An 18280-nucleotide genomic window follows, 5' to 3' on the forward strand; every position below is an offset into this window, starting at 1 on the left:
CACGTATTCTGTTTTACATGTTATACGTCGTTTAATTTTGACTGGTTGGGGCAAAAATGGGGTGGTATAGTCCTTAACGTTTTTTGCATGTTTACATGCTTTACAAGTAAATCATTTGAAGAAACCTTTTTGTTTTGACAGCCAATTGGAGGGTGGCCTGATTTCTGGATTGCTTTTGACCAAACAGCTGCCCATGGATCTTGCTTTACGAAAAGTCATTTGCGGGGTATGATTGTTCTTAATTAATTCTCCGCAAATGACTGGATCTTTTAACAGTAAATCCCAGTGTCTCCTTAATATTTTCCTAATGGCCGCATGTTGTTTGCTATAAGTGACGATGACTCTCACTTTATTAGAAACGCCATTGGATGCAGCGGGGATTCTAGGGGCCAACGCAATATCACGAGTCAAAGACTCAGTCTTGTGAATGGCCTTCTCTATGATGGAAGTGCTGTAACCCCTTAAGAGAAACCTTTCCTTGCAGCTGTTTTGAGCCAATTTACATTCCTCCACACTACTACAGATGTGTTTGATCCTCAGCATCTCCCCATAGGGGATGCTGTTGATCAAATGCTGGGGATGGTGGCTGGATGCATGTAGTAATGAGTTCCCAGCGGTCGGATTGCGAAAAAGTCTAGTGCAGATCGTATTTTCGCAGATATAGACTTCCACATCAAGGAAGACTACCGATACCTTGCTCATTTGAGCTGTGAGCTCCAAATTTAGTTGATTGATGTTCAATCTATTGACAAACTCCCTGGCCAGATCCTCTGGCCCCCTCCACAAAAGGAAGAGGTCATCTATGTACCTGAGCCAAAGGGGGACATGCGTTTTCAGGGTTTCCTCATGTTGTTGATTCAGGACCTGCTCCTCCCACAGGCCCATATGCAGGCAAGCATAACTCAGGGAGAAGCAGGCCCCCATGGCAACCCCCCTAATTTGCTGGAAGACAGTATTATCAAAGGTAAAATAGTTGTGTTCCAGACACATTTTGATCATATCAATCAACATTTTGTTATGTAACGTGAAACATGCAGGTCTGCGATTAAGATAATGCTCAACCGCTTTAACCCCATCCCGATGACCAATAGAAGTGTAGAGGGACGTGACATCCATAGTGATTAAAATCAAGTCATCAGACCAATTGCTTTCTTGGATTTTTCTTAGGAAATCCGAGGTGTCCCTAATGTAGGATGGCAATGTGACAACCCATTCTTGTAGAAAATAATCTACATATTTAGATGTATTTTCAGTTAAGCTGCCAATAGCTGAGATTATGGGGCGGCCTGGGGGTTTATGGGTATTCTTATGCACTTTGGGAAGAAAATATATGGAGGGTACAGCAGGGTAATCATTATGCAAGAATCGATATTCATCATTGCTAATAAGCCCACTGCTTTTCCATGCCACCAATTTCCCATAATAATCCAACCAAGATGATTTCACAATTTGCAAATTGCTGCGTTTATAGCAGGTTACATCATTCAATTGAACATATGCCTCTTCCATATACATGAGTCTCGGCCACAGGACAATGTTGCCCCCCTTGTCCGATTGCTTTATCACAAGTTCTTCATTGGCCTGTAATCTTTTCATTAATTCAATGTAGCTCCGTTGTTTACAATTCATTTTGGTGCCAACATGATTAGTCACCCTGTATAGGTCTTTTAGGTCAGAGGCAACCAGTTCATGAAATCGATCTAAGTTATTGTGCATCATTATCGGTTGAAAAACTGATTTTGGTTTAAATGGCGTTCTTATAGTGCTGCCAAAGTCCATTCCTTCCAATCCCAGTGCACCAATAGTCTCATTTTGTTCGCCCTGAAGCTGTCGAAGATCAAAGAAAAGGCCAACATCCCCTGCAGAAATCAAAGGTGGACTATTTGCATATTGAGGAATATTTGTCACTTCTTTTTTGGCCTTCATTTTATGATGTTTCTGCAATTTCAGTTTTCGGATAAACCGAAAGACGTCCATGCGTGTTTCAGAGTAATTGAAATTGCTCTCCGGGCTAAAAGAGAGTCCTAGAGACAGTATTTGACATTCAGCTTTGTTGAGGACGACATCAGAGAGATTAATCACAGTATTGGCGGTGTGTTCTAGGTTTACTTCCGATTCCACCTGCCTTTCGTGGCTTTCTTGGGCGGTTTGTTCACGTTTTCGCCTCCTATTGCACCTCCTCCTTGCCCCCCACTTGGCGTTGGCATGCCTTTTTGATGCGGCTGCTTCTTCCGTGGTCTTAGCGTGTCTCTCCTGTCTTGGCACAGGACATTCATTTCCTCTGCACGAGACATGATTAAAACCCCATCTTTTGCCACATTTGACAGTCCGCCACCTTCCTCTTCATTTTCACTACCGGTGACGCTTTGTTCGGAGGTTGAGGTTAAAGAGGGTGTACTGTCCCCCATGGTGCCTTGTTTTCTACGTTGATTAGCCACTCCACCTTTGTTCTTTGCAGCTCCATATCTTCGAGCAAAGGTGAAAACATTACCGTTTTGGTAATCCAATTTATCTCTATTGAATTTAAAAGCTTTACGTTTTTTTTTATAGCGTCCTCATCTTTCTGTAATTTAGTCATCATGTCCTGTCTCATCTTTTTAATGTTTTCAGTTTCCTCAATTAAAGCAATTTCCCCGTTCAGTTCATCCACTTTTGCCTGTAGTTTAAGCCTATCACTGGCTGCATATTTAACCAATATGCGTAATAGTCTAGCAGATGAATCTAAGTTGCAGTCCGCCCACTCGCCCAACATTTCCGGGTCCGGATTTTCATAACTCGGGGCCAGAGTTAACCTCAAGCCCCTGGGGACCCTGCCAACCTCCAAGTACCGAGTAAGCGACTTCTCCTCCCACCATTTCGCATGCTCGGCACGCATCATTTTTTCCAAACGTCTGAATAAATCTCTTGCGCCTGAGTTCACTTTGGGTACAGCATCCTGCTGCACCACCATTGTTGACCCCCCAGCCGGGGAGTCATCAAATATATCGACCGCAGCTTCCTCTCGGCTTCGTAACGCCTCCGCGGCCATGATGCAATTTGTGTCCGGGCAATACAAAAATTAAAGCAGTGAGAAGCGTTTCAATAATATTGTTGCTCCTCACTAAGCACTCTCCTTACTGGATTATCCGTTACAATCTCCTACCTTGCCAGATATCTTCCGGTTACTCGGATTCACACTCCGGCCACCTCGATTCCGGTCTCCCAGGCAAGAGTAATTTTACGGTGTCCAGGGGCTTCTGTGCGGCTCGCTCCACACCAGAGCAAAGTGAATACGCCTCGCCGAGACGAGACCAGCTGCTTCAGATGCCGCAACGCCCAAAAAGAAGGAGGGGTTTTCCACAAGTGTCGACGAAGCAATTCGACACCAAAACACTGCAGTACTCCATCCACCAGTAATCCAATTACACACAACGGATTAGGATAGACACGCGGACCTGATTTTCTTCTGTGCTTATTTATTCAATATTTCTGCCCTGCATCCCATGCCGCCATGACGCGTTTCGGTCCGACCTGGACCTTGATCACATGACGCGTTACTCATGGATAGGCGCCAAATTTAAAGTGCACAATACCAAAATTCAAAACAGCTGTGTTTTTACAAGTATAAAGCTGGAAGACAGACTATGGAGTACAATTGCAGCATAAAATGCTACATATTGGCGAAATGTGGCAACCCAAAAATGTACAATTTTAAAATCCTAATGTTAAAATTTCATTAGTGTACAAAACCAAATACATAATAATTTACATACGCATTAGAAATAAAGATTTAAATAACTCTTTGTTTTTATCTAAAAAGTTCTAACTATACAAATACTGGATTTGTAGTTGCCACACAAACTGAGTACTCAATTATGGTCCGTACAGTTATAGTAGAGAATCAATATATATATCATGATGTGTAAATATGTATATGGTCTAACATATATTTCAATATATTGAATGTGATTTATTTTAAATGACTAAATGTACAATAAATTGTTAGAAATACATGACTTCCTTTTATGAATTTATGTCGACATAAGGCCAGCAAAATAAATAATTGATTTGTGTGCTGCATGTGAGAGAGATGGATTTTGCAAATTTTGATAATTGATTTTAAGTCCATGGTACATATGAACATAATAACATGACATGCTCTTGTAATAATAATCGAGGGTGTTAATTTGGTATAGCAATATAAGTATAAAAGTGGCAATCTGTAGGAAAGTATATTTGAAAATGTAAAAATCTGTATCGACTTGTACTATCAAATTATCTTATTTGATACAAGCTGTCAAATAAGATAATTTGCCATTTCTAGTAGCATGCCCTAGGTTTTCTTTTATGGTCATTGCTAAGGGGGAGAGACAGAAAGAAGGAAAGAAATAAAGAAAGAAAGAAAGAAAGAAAGAAAGAAAGAAAGAAAGAAAGAAAGAAAGAAAGAAAGGAGCAAAGAAATAATAAAGGTAATGAAAGGCTAATCCCAGGAGATGTATATGATAAAGAGAGTATAAACAATATAGAGAATTGGAATTAGTGAAAAAATACTAATGTAAAAAGAAAGTGAGTGAGGTGTGAACGGAGCAGGAGAAAGCAAGAAGATAGAGAAACGGGGAAGAAGAGGGAATATCCAAAAAAGGGTTGATGCGGTGCGAGTGTTTCCCAGACAGACATTGGAGATATGAGTTGAGAGATCGAGAAGGAGTCAGATTAAAGAAACATGGAAAGTTATCTAGAAGGGCAGATCCAGGAAATGGGAGAGTTTATGTTAAAACAGAGAAAAAAAAGTGAAGGAGATAGATCATTTTGAGGGTGTTGCTATGGAAATGGATGGAGGCGGAGGGAGGGGAATATGTGGAGTGGATGTAAGAAGGAAACTGGGAGACAGGTCAGAGGACAAGAGATAGAGATAAAAGAAGTTAGAAGATTAAGCTGAGAGAATTAGAGATGGAAGTGAGTGAAACTGGAAAATATGAAGGTGTGAAACAAGAGAAGCAGAAATAGCGATGAAGGGCAAACTTAGAGGGGTACAGAGGAGAGAAGAATGGATTTGTGGATGCAGGAGTTAAAGTGACTGGAAGAGACAGATGTTGAAGAATGATAGATTTAAGTTGAGGTAAGATCTAAAATGCTTGATGTGCAAATGAAATGGGTGCTCAGATGCAGAGACGGGTGTGAGCGGGAATGTGAGGTACAGTAAAGTGGAAGCCTGGAGCAATGCAAGAGATCAAAGCAGGACAGTAGCAGCAGTAGAAAAGGTTACTCTCCATTCCAAAGACCAAAACTTGGAATGGTGTGCTAATTGCTTGGCCTGGGTCTGAAATTCCACTCTGCTCGCTGAGTTTGCAGAGTTTTTTCCACTCTGCACACTGCGTAGCATGTGGAGTTACGAAAAACTTCGCTCCACATGGCAGACCAGTGTTTTTCCTCGCTCGCCAGACAAGGTAAGATTCCTCAACGTTGGCGGTCGCAGATGGCCACTACCGCTCATGTTGAGAAACCTTCTGTTCGCATTGAGGAAGCTGTCGCTCGAGCAGAACATTTACTCGAGTGGCAGAAAGAAGCTGCGCCCTCTTGCGCTGTGCATGGTGCTGTTAGCACTGATTTTTCAGAGCGGGACAAACACCTGCCACTAAAAATCAGCGCGAACGGCACGACCCAATGCACTCCACCACTTGCAGAACTCCGTGTAGACCAGCAGAGTTTTTTGGTCAATTTGCGTAGGTCCGCACAGCAGAACTCTGCCAAGGCCTACTAATTGCACACCTGGTAACTACTGCACTTGGTAGAATTGGTACTTCTTAAGAGTGCAGTTGATGCAGTTACCACTCTGGATTGTCTATGCCTCCTTAGTCTTCAGTCAAGGCCTGGTATGTGAACAAGATATGCATCAGAGAGTGACAAGAAATTCAAAAACAGGTAGAGGTCAGTGGGGAGCTTGCCTGCAAGCATTTCCATACACAGGAAAGTAATGACTAGTTTGAGCAAAGATTCTGATGAGCAAAACTAATCTAGAAGATTATACTTTGATTCTTCCTGCTTTCCAGAGTATGCAACATAACCGTTTTGTGACGGGTCACATGGCCGCACACTCCTGGTATCAGATCCAAAGCTCACTGTGGCCCTATGATCGATTCTTTGATTTTTTCTCAAGTAACTAAAAGGGAAGGCTATTCACTTTATTGCTAGTAGTAAGCCTTTCAATGTCAGCAGAGAGGGAAGTCGAGGTAAAAGGGCAACTCAGAAATTCGGCCAGGCTTGTGAAAGTGTGATCACTTGTGGAAAGTTGGATTAGAACCCAAGCCTTCTGGTCCAAACTTGACAACTTCATCACTGAACCAAGCCAGTTGCCTCATTTTCGTCCTCAGATGCTTAAATCATATTTTGTTAGTCATGAGACTGGTTGTTCTTGAAACAATGCATTAACGTCAGGGTTTTGACAGAGCCATAAGGCCTACCACAGCCGCTCCCGTCTTCCAGGCATCTTTGTGTGACCTCCCAAAACTGAGTGGACCTCTGCCAGCTGAGATTTAATCGCTTTGGGTAGTCCTTTCATTTCAAAGGCTCTACAGTTCAGAACCCCGCTACAATGTACCTCTGTGTGATGGAACCTCAACACGATGAAATGGAAAACCCGCCTGTTACCCAACGGTGATTGCTGAGGGTGACTTTGACCCACCTTTTCTGAAGCGGCCTGTCCCAGAACACGTCAGGTGAATAAATTGATGTGATGACCTTCTTAAAAGCATTCCTGCTAATGCAACAAAGGAAGCGGTCAAGGGCATGCATGAGACCCCCCATCCCCACCTGTTTTGAAGAGGCATCTCTCCTTTCCAATTAACTTTAGTGCCCTCATACCGCTCATCTCTCTATCTTCCCCGGACCCTCCTACAAGCAAAACAAAAAAAACACAAGTTTGGCCAATTAAAATCTGTTCTTCAGCTGTTTTGAGCTACGCCTATGGATCATCAAGCCTGGGAAATGGAACACCACCCGGCGCCGAGCATAAGGTTATTTGAAATCGTCCACCATCTGAACTGAGGGGATAAAAACAAAAAAACAAACGCGCTCCTATCCTCCCCCTCCTCGTTTCCCGTCGCACTTGAAAAGAATACAGCTCAGCTGTCTTCCAGTTAGCGGTTTTTAATGAACCGCTTGACGATCCGACAAGACTTAAATGAGTTCAGGAACGCTTAATTAATAGCCAGAGCTGGCCTGATATAATTATGTTGTGTTGAGCAAATATGTAAATGTATACCCACGGAGGGATCAAGGCTCAAAGGCATTCCTGATGCGAGGGAGAAAATATATATTGGGAAGTAATTGCAGCATGAAGTTGGGAGTGGTGCGGCCTTGATTGAGCGTGAGCGGGGAAAGGCTGCTGCGTATGCATTTTCTCGTCCCTAAAGGCCACACATGTTTTTTTGTTATAAAATGAATCACGCATGGGTGTTTGCACACGTCCATTTGCCTCGGACATCGGATGTTGCGACTGCAATATGTGTCCCGGCTGTAGCGGGTGCCCGGGAAGCTATTGGGATGCGGGAGAATGAAGCATCAATGACAGTCCTCCACCTCCAGGTGCCAGGTCACGTGTCGTGGCCTTGCAGGGCCTGGAGGGGTGGGACAACTCCTCCTTCATTCGTGTATTTCCTTTAAACTATCGACTGATGCTTATTCAAAGGAAGTGGCGTCGCTGCACTACATACAACAAGTTGTGAGCACGTCACTCGGGTTTCGAGGCTGGCACTAACAGAGGGCGGGTTATTTGAGATGTAGGTGAAAAGTAGAAGCCCCACCAGGAACCACCGAGCAGCCTCCGGGGTGCTGTACCATAGCATACAGCCAGTGGTAACGCGGCAGCCACACACACATCGTGTACTCCACTCACCAGCTCAGTCGTGCAGAGAATGAGGTTCAGGGGGGAAGTCTCACACCTTCCTCCTTTCGCAACAACACAGACACCAGATTGACACGAGCCACCACACAGTCAGGGCTTTAAGTGGGATGAAAACAAGGGAGGAGGGGAGGGGAGGGGTTAGTTGCATAATATAAATAAATACACAACTATGGTTTCCTTCATTCATTCTATATAATGAAAATCCCTGCAGTTCTGACATGATGAGGCTATGAAAGGTCTACTAGAAGTCTCTTCGAAGTTACATTAAAGACACAGAAGGTTGCCACTGCTGCATGGTTACGATTTATTCCACACTGAGGGTGAGGGCAGAAACGGAGAGCACAATAGGGACCCCTCTCAGCACCTGCTTTTTTTATAACTGCCAGTGCTGAGCACCGGCTGGACCCAGCCCATATAAAGCCCTGCACACGGTTAGAGAGACCCTAGGGATATAAACATAATGCAATCCCTAGTCGTGCTAACAAGAGGCAGCTAACACACATTCCACAAGACTCTATGGACATCAGCATTCTTCAGCCAACTAGGACAAGCAAGAGGAAAATTACTCAGATCCAAAGTACAGAAGAATCAGCATATTTCATGTTGTATTGCCCATCGCACAACCACTCAGACGTGCCTGTCTCTTGAGTACCATCAACAGGAAAAGTCACAGGCACACCACAGCATTACCCCGAACCCTAAGAACCTCCCGTCACCTAAGGGAAAAACATTTAATCAGAAACATACATGGCACAGTGCAGCCGTACACAGACCACTCAGGTCCTACCATTACCTGGGTGACAAAAACCAGCAAACTCACAGACACAACACAGCCAGATCCGTACTGACAGGATACCAAACCGATTTTTGATTTTCTGCTTGAGAAAAACTTTTTAGGGTTTAATGTTAGAGTAGATTTCAACTAGAGTTCTTTCACCACCAGAGGGACAGATATCAGGAAAATCCAACATGAATAAGATTCAGAAAAGTTCATTTAGAGTTTCAGGGCGTGCCTGTCGGAATGTAGAATTAACATTTTCACTCTGGGCCATCCATGAAACCCCTTGTTTCCCCACTTTTGCAATAAAGTCCTCTTCAGGAAACCATTCTGGTTTGGTCCTGATCTGAGCTGCTCATGTACTTCTGGTACGTAAATCACTATCTTACATAACCCTTCAAAGTGCCTTGTTCCTGGTGGCATGGTCAGGAAGCCCTCCAGGAGAGTTTCACCCTGATGAAATATTCATAAAATGATCTCTCTGTCTCTCGTTTGCTTTCTTTCTCTAATACTTCGAATGTTCATTGTTTGCCTCAGCAGGGCAAAATTAAACTGTGCACAATGAGATGCTCTCCAAGAAGCAAGGTATCTTGGTTCTATGCAATTTCATAGAGAAACTATTTAATAGAATACAATTACAGAGAAACCATTTAATCTAAACTGTTTAATGGAAATTTTCTGAATGAATGGCATTTACCATTTCATAGAAACCGATTCATAGAATGTCTTTTTGATCGAAATTGGCATTTGCATACTTATTTTTTAATGTGTAAATGCAATGGTTGCAGACCTTACTTCCAGAAGGTTTTGTCAGAGGTATTTATTTCAGTGCTTTATTTCAGGGAATATTGTTTCAGAGTTATTTCATTTAGATTGTCTAACAATCACTTCTGATACTTTTAATTTTCAGACCACTTACCACCCCATAACATATCAATACCCGCCCCCTAAAACCCTTCTTCACAACTAAACTACACCCATGCGTAAACCCTAAAATGTCTTTCTTCCCCTACACTCCACCTAATACTGAACTCTAAAACCCATTACCCCTTAACTCCATCCATTCCTGAACCCTAAAAACCCCTTTCTATGCTGAAACCCCACCCAGCCGTTGACCTTCAAAACCCTCATTGCCCTTAAACACCACCCATCCATGACCCCTAAAAACCCCTCACCACTCCTAACTCTACCCATCCCTTAACCCTAAAAACTCTTTTCCTCATCTAAACTCCACCCATCCCAGAATCCTTAACACACCCACCATTTTAAACTCCACCCAATCCTGAACACTAAGGGGTCCATTAGGATGTTGGGCGGATTGCCTCCGCCAGGCTGGCGGAGGCTACCGCCAGCCTGGCGGAGGCAATCCGCCAGCCTGGCGGAGGCAATCCGCCCAACATCCTTCCCTGCATTCCCCCCGCCATATTACGGTGGCGGAGGGGACCGCAGCGGTGGGAAACACCGCCCGCCTGTTTTCCGCCCCGGTCGCCTTGCAGTCGGGGCGGAATATGTTGAATATGGTGGCGGTCTATAGACACCGCCAGCCATATTACAATGGCAAAAGTGCAATGCCTTTCCGTGGCGGCAATGCCGCCACGGAAAGGCAGGCGGTCTTCCCTCTGGGGCCCCCTGCGGGCCCCCAGAGTGAAGGCGAGTGGGGGGGTGCACACGGGGGGTACCTATGGTACCCCCCTTCATTTACATTTCCAAAGCGGCAGGCACCGCGCGGTGCCTGCCGCTTTGGAAATGTAAATGCTGTGATGTATTGTCAGCATTTTGTCGGGCGGTGCAGAGAGCACCGCCCGCCACAATGCTGAGAATACAGGATGTGCCCGCCACTGTGGCGGGCACATCCTAATGGCACCCCCGGGACCCCCGCCCTTAAGGCGGGCGGTCCCGTTTGCCAATAGGGTGGCGGGCGGGCAAAGCCCGCCCGCCATCCTAATGGACCCCAAACTCTTCACCACCCCTAAGCTCTACCCATTACTGAATCTTATAAACCCTCATCAGCCCTAAACTCTGCCAATCCATGAACCCTAAAGGCCCTCACAAGTTTGTTTACTCCACCCATCTCTAAACTCTAAAAACAACTCACACCCCTAAACTCCACTCATCTGTGAACCCCAAAATTACCCCACCACCCCTAAACTACACCCATTCCTGATACCTAAAAAAAAGCCTCATGACTCCCAACTGTCACTCATTACAGAACCCTAAAATCCCCTTTCTATGCCTGAATTCCTCCCATTCCTGACCCCTAAAATCCCTCATCACCCCTAAAAATTACCCACCCCTGAAGCAAAAAATACATCCCTATTCCTAAACTCCACCCACGTTTTAATGTCATTTTGGATTTTTCCTAAGAACTATCTTTCCTTTAAAATGTTTCCTTTAAATTTCGATTTTTTTGTATTTCTTTAAAATTGTCTTTCCTTAAAATTGGTTTGCCATGATTTGGTTTCCTCCAATTTGGTTTCTCAGTTTTCGTTTTTACATTAATTCACATATATCAGGGTCACTTTTCACATCTCCTTAACCACAGGGAGAGGGGCCTTCTCCTTCCTGGTGGTTATAACCCTAAATATCCTACCACTAATATCGGATGTTATCACAAGAAATGGTGAAGCAACATGAAGTACTTGAGAGCAGGGATTGGGTCAATTCGTACAAGGTCCCTAAAAGTCCACCTAACAAATACACTACACCTTGAATTTCTGAGTGGAAAGATGAGGATTTGTGGCAATAGCTTTGGGTCAAACTCTATGAGCAGGTCCCACCTTATTGACAGTGAACAGATATCTTACCCGATACCCTGAACTCAACAATCTGGGTTGATACTCTTACAATTGTGAGGATGATAGTTTTCTATTTAATTCCTAATACAACAGCTAGTGAACCTGTATCTGGCAACCAATACGCATCCTCCAGGATGTGAGGATGTACTCACAACACAGACAGCCATCCTCACGCATCTCTGGTAGGTCAGTCAGACCTAGGCAAAGGTCATCTAGTCCTCCTGGACTCCCAACTCATGCTCTAGCCTAGACTGTGCAGAACATTGCATTTGCTGTACCCATTCAGCACTCTGCAGTCATAATTGTATATATATGCTACATAGGGTGGCCCTATATGGATGTATTCACTGACTCATCTGTATTCAGGAAAATGTCCACCTGTAAAATAATAATTTGAATATCAGAGAAGGTATTGCTGTTAGGGGTGTGCAAGGTCGCGAAGTTGGTCAGCTCAAAACTTTGCATCACTCTTTATTAAACATTGCATATATCTTGAGATTTGGGGAAACTTTATCTGGCTGCTCCTTACTTTTTGGGATAAGTTCAAATTTTAGCCACCACTAACTGCAGTGTGTTATTGTAACACACTAACACCTAAAAAAGGCCATCATGTTTGTAGGGATTCACAGTTATTGATGTAACACAATGGATGTTTAGCTAAGATATAACAACTGCATCTTTCACAAATACAGGTGAAGTATTACCTGAGCTGAAAGCCCCTGAGGCAAAAACAAAAGGGGCCATGTGGTTGAGAGGGAGGGCATGAATAAATCATTCTCAAAGGACAAAACAAAGATCCCTGCACCAGAAACAGTCTTGGTACGTTATGTTAATTTGTATAGCCATTAATCATCTGTGAGGGTATCCAGGCGCTTGTTGGTGTGAAGTTCAGTGGTTCCTAACATGCTCATACAAAATGCCAGGTATTCAGCTTCTTGTGCAACTCAAGAAGTGAGGAGGAGGCTCCGATGTGTTGAGGAAGGTCGTTTGATGTCTTGGGAATGTGTGCGAGTGAGAGTGAGGCACAGTGTAGGTGTCTGGTGGGTTGGTGAAAGTGTATGCAGCTGTTCAGGTATTTTGGTCCTATGTTGTATAGGTCTTGGTATCTGTGCATGAAAAGTTTTAATTGTCAGTGCTTGTGAATGGGGAGCCAGTGAAGCTTCCTCGGATGTGGTGTGATGTGGGTTTGGCATGGGAGATGTAGTATGAGTTAAGCAGCAGGACCATTTCTTTAGCTTTCAGTATACAATTTATTTGCCAGGAGAAAATCTTAAACAACAACCTGGAAGCAAAAGTTATCATGAAACATGCAATCATCACTACCAAGAGGGAAGTCACTATGAAAAGCAGAATCCCTTCCAGAACCAGTGCACAAACTTAGTAGAAAGAAGTTGCAAATATTTTACTTGTCTATGAATGCAGGCATATTCGGAAAACGTAATCAAGTCTTTTTGAGGGTGGGCAGAGTTTCTTAACTTCCCCCGACCTGAATTAAGCAAACATTTTCCTACTGCCAGAGCCCCACCTGAGCCAGAATGAACATCAGGTTGCAAGAAATTTTCTACAGTTGTCCTCTTTACCGTTTAGGACTGCGCTTAGCTGTGGGTGGTAACGGGTGAATGCTACAGCACTCTCCAGTCTGTCCCAAAAAAAGCATAACTTCCATTAGTTGCAATAAAAGAAATGAGTTCTCTGTTTCATAAATGGTTCTCATTCATCATATTTTTAATAAAAAAACTAGCCATTTTTGCATTTGGAAAAGCTGATGTATATGAAGTTGCAAAGCGTAGTAGTAACTTATCTTTCAATTCTCTCTATTAGTGACACATTTGTAGGAGACAATAAAACACATCTCTATGAAGACAGGAATGAATAGCTGGCCTTAAAACCTGCAAGTGTTTGACCTATTACTCCTGCAGAACCTAATGCTGTTCCAGGGGACACAGCCAATGTCAAGCCCCTCCCACAGTCAGCATGTTGAAGACGGTAAACAACCTTTACAATGATGCCTTAACCATGCAATGCCTCTACTATTCAGCCTTTACCACACATGAAAGTATATATAAGATAAGATATGTAAACATACTGTAAAAACCAAAGGTTACAGGGAAAGACAATAAAAAACCCTTAGAAATTCAATAAAAAAGTAAAGGGTACTAGGCTGTCATAGTTAGGTTCAGATTTTACCAACACAAACCCATAGACATTCAGCAGTTATAGTTAAAGTTATCTCAAGTAACTATAACTCATGCCCTAAGGTAACTATAACCCGCACCCCTGCCATGCACAGTTTTTGAATCAAAAATTTTACAGCAAATGTTGCACTGATATCAATGATGTCCTAGAAGATATCATAAGGGATGTAATATGTGGGATAATCAGCAATGCATGGTGATGGTGTGAGATATAGTGAGCTAAGGACACAAGTTAAAGTTACTTGAGGTAACTATAAGTGCTGAATTTCTATGGTTTTGTGAGTGTAAACTCAGCAGACCTAACTATAACTGGCTTGTAACCTATGGTTTTTAGATTTTATTTCCGAACTATAACGTTCATGTAACCTTTGGTTTTTTCATTGAATTTCTACATTTTTTTATTGTATTTTCTAACTATAACGACCCTGTAACCTTTGTTTTTTTCTTTGAATTTCTAGTTTTTTTTAATGTAAAGTAATATTGAATTACATATGTTAATCCAACCGCTGGTGTGCACGGCCTTTGGCCGCGCACGGTGTGAGGTTGGCCGTGCATGGCCTGTCATGCTACAGCCAACCTCCCCAAGCCAGACAACCCTCCTTGGGCCAATTTTGGCATGGGAACCCCATCCTCCAGGGACCACTAATTTTCTTTAGGGGCGAAGGCACGTTGCCCCCCTCCCTGGGCCGACTTTGGCCATGGGGACCCCATTATCAGGGCCTGCTAAATTATTTAGGGGAGGTGTTATGTAGCCCTCCTCCCTGGACCGTATTTAACCTCAGGGACCCCATCCCCGTGGCCCATTGCTTGATTTATGGGTTAGAGGGTCAAGCAGCCCAAGGGGTGTGTGGTAAAGGCATGCATGCTAAAGGCAAGCATTGTAACATCATACAACTGTTCAAGACAGCCTAGCCAGTAGTTGGACTGCATATGCCATCTATGCCACATGCACTGCAAGGTTCCTCATAGACCCCAGAGGACTTTCAGCCAATTCAGTATGCAACTATACCTATACTGTTAAATGTTGGCCAAGAAAGTCTGCAGATCCTTCAATCTGGCGATGTCCTCCAGGTCTTGTGTGTAGAGAACAGAATATTTACTTCCATAGAATGTGCCACCAGTGTTTGGACAGAGTATCAGGAAATAATATCGGGATACAACATCATTGTATCAAGAATATTGGGACATTAAAAATATCATTGACTGGAATATCAAAGGTAAAAATATAATTTTTAGTGTTGCCTTTAATATTTTTTATAAAAAAAATATCGATGTAGACAATACCATTGTATGTAATATTGTTTGTAGGTGTCTTTTAGTAAATAATTTATTGTATTGTGTTTTTTGTAACTCTTTATATTTTTTTATATTACAGTTTTAGTAAGCTGCATTTTTAGTAATGACATTTTACAAATTTGTATATTTTGTTCCATTACTAAATATAAATACTTGTCACATATTTTATTTAGCAACAGTATAATAAATTTTTAGGGGATAAGAGTGGGGCAATTTTTTAAATATGTATATTTTAAAATAAAAATATGGTTAATGATTTGCTAATATGCAATTTTATCAATTAGATTTGTAGAAATAGTTAATAAAATATTTAGTAAACATTCTTTTCATTAAGTATGTTCATGGTATAGAAAAATCTTAAAACATTAGAAAAAAATTACAAACCTTTTCATAGAAAGAATATTTAGAATGTTTTAATTAAACATTTATCATCTCATTATTTTTTATTTCTTCAAAATTCTAGAAATGTGTTCCATTGTTTTGTAATATTATTTTTAAAATATATTTGAAATGTATACAAATATTTTTTTTAAATCATCATTTTTGATTTTATGATTGTTGATTTTGAAAGCATTGTTTTTAGTTATTCTATGGTTTATAGTTTTGGAAAGGTTTAAAAAGAATTGATTAAACATTGTAATAATTAATAATAAGAAACACGTTTTTTTCAATTTTAATATTTTAGTTTGCATATATTGGTTTGTAGTTTAGGTTAGTTTGCTTTTAGATAAATATGTATTTAATAATATATTAAAAAAATGTGTATGAATAAGGAGTATTGATTATTTTTCACAACTGTTTAATTTGTATTACTTTTTATACATTTTTTTATATTGAAGTGGAAATTGTAAATTTCACATCTTTGGCATCCAACACCTTTTTCAAATATATATTGATTGGAGTGGAATTGGGAAATTTTACCCTTCCAGTGTCCATCACCTTCCTCCAATTTGGTTGGATTGGAGTGAGAGTATATTCAAATAACAAGATCCACCTCTAACAGGTTTTTCTGTGAGCCAAGATATGACAGGCATACACAGTATTTGTTAAAATACCCCTCACACACCAAAAGGTCCCTTGGTGTCATGCTTCATCATCGGGGTCTTCCCGCCCCGCTGCGGGACGGGGCGTGCTACGACTAGCGACTACGCTGGAGCACTCAGATATTGTAAGTGCTATGTGAGGTGTATTGTTGTGAGTGTAAGTAGGGTCAAAAAGTGATAGGAAAAGTGAGGTTAAAAGAATACCTGGCCTTTTGAAAACAAAAAATTCTTTATTACTCATAGGCTGGTATTGGTAAAAATTGGTGTGGCGGAGAAAAACACAGCTTGTCAATGAGCTAGTTCTCCTGATGGTGTCAACATGTTTCAAGGCTACCTGCCTCTTCGTCAGGACGGGGTCAGATCCCTCTATCACTCACTAATGTTGCCATCAATATGTGTTATGTGTATATACAGGTGAAACGGATATTTTAATACCTATGTGGTATGCGATTAATTTACAGTTTATTGAGCCCTAACAGTATTACTTATTCGTGGGCCTGCAAGATAAAATTAGAGCACGTAAATATTTCCTGCGCGCTTCCCAATGTGCGTTATATAAGTCACCTGTGGAGAGAAAAAGCATGGTGACATATACGGTGACTTTGCGAGTATAGCGCGTCTCAATAGTAAAGACACACTAAGGTGCTGTGACCTGTGAAAAGAAAGACACTACAGGACATAACAGACATATAACATAAAACATACACTCTATGTCGTGAAGATCTGCACTCAACAGTGATGGGCTGAAAAAAGGAGCAAAACAATGTGCATGGTAGTATATGTCAAATACATACTGAAATAGGTTGGAGACAATGCCCCATGAACCGATCAGGAATGAGGGGTAAATGAAACTTCCATCTGTTGGTAAAGAGGGAGAGAACAGAAGGAGTATGCCAAGACTCAGTACCTTTTTGTTATGCTGATGGTCAAAGACTTTCTCCACCCTAAAGCGGCTATGCCGTACTCACTCAACCTCGAGTTCTCCTCGCATCCTCCCTCATCCGCGGCTTCCGTGATGTGAGCCAGTGGAACGGAGGATGTCTCTTTATACTCGATTTGATTGAGTAATGGGCAACACCTGTGTTGGCTTGGGTGTGGTCAATAGTCCGTGGGAACTAGAGCGGCACCACGCTATATAATCTCGCCACATAGTGGTGGCCAGCTTGGAACAGTATATAGTCTTGGCAGAGAGTGGTGGCCATCTTGGAACGGTGGTAATAGTGTGAGATAGCAAAATTCATGAGCGCCATGTTGGAAGAACTGGCGATTTTTTTAAAGGGGATGATTTGTAAATCCCGAACCTTATGCAGGTTTGAGTGGATTATGGATGAATATTGTTAGATAATGGCTGTATTTCTCACACAAGGGATTATTTAACGGGATCACATAACATCTATATTGTGCGCATGCGCCGGGCGGTGCATACGTGGTTTCAGGGGGATTATCTATCTTGATCGAGGTATAAATCATACATTTAAAAAAAATATTGGGAATATGTCTAAAAGACGATGTTTACTAAATACAGGCATTCCGCATGCAGTGTTCCATGTTGCATGCAGGCATGCATTCCTTTCGAAGTTTTTTGTGCAGAGAAGTTGTATGAGGAAGAGGGTGAAGCCTCAGTTCATGCATGCATTCCTTTCGAAGTTTTTTGTGCAGAGAAGTTGTATGAGGAAGAGGGTGAAGCCTCAGTTCATCTATAGCATGCAAAATAATGCAAAATAATGCCGTTGTAAGGAGGTTCATAAATGGCCTAGGGGAGCATTACTGGCACAATTGGGACCAGGGTATATCGTCGTTCAGCCCTGTAAGGTGTGTTCCCAGGTGAAACACCCACCGTTGTTATTTTTCTAGGAGTTTTTTTTCAGATTTTATGGGTTCAATCACTGTCCAGTGAACGTCCTGGATGCTGTGGCCCATGGTTAAGTAATGGGTCGACATCTTGGTTTTGTCCTTTTGCAACGTATGTTGCTCCGGTGTTCGCCAATGCGTATTTTTACTGGTCTTGAAATCATTCCAATATACTCTTTAGCGCACGGGCAGGTGACCAGGTAGACAACATTGCGACTGTTGCAGTTTGTGAATGCACGTTGTTCCCATGTGGTCCCATTTGAGAACTTGATTGTTTTGCTTTTGCTGGTGAGTTCGCATGCGCTGCATGAGACACAAGGGTTCACAGCTGTCAATTTGGGCGGGCCACTATCAATCGTGGTTCTTGGTCTACTATGGACCAAAATATCTTTCAGGTTCCTACCCCTTCTATGGGAGACCATTGTTTTTGGAAAAGTCAT

The sequence above is a fragment of the Lissotriton helveticus genome, chromosome 5_1 (assembly GCF_964261635.1).
Source record: "Lissotriton helveticus chromosome 5_1, aLisHel1.1, whole genome shotgun sequence".
In the NCBI taxonomy this organism is placed as follows: domain Eukaryota; kingdom Metazoa; phylum Chordata; class Amphibia; order Caudata; family Salamandridae; genus Lissotriton; species Lissotriton helveticus.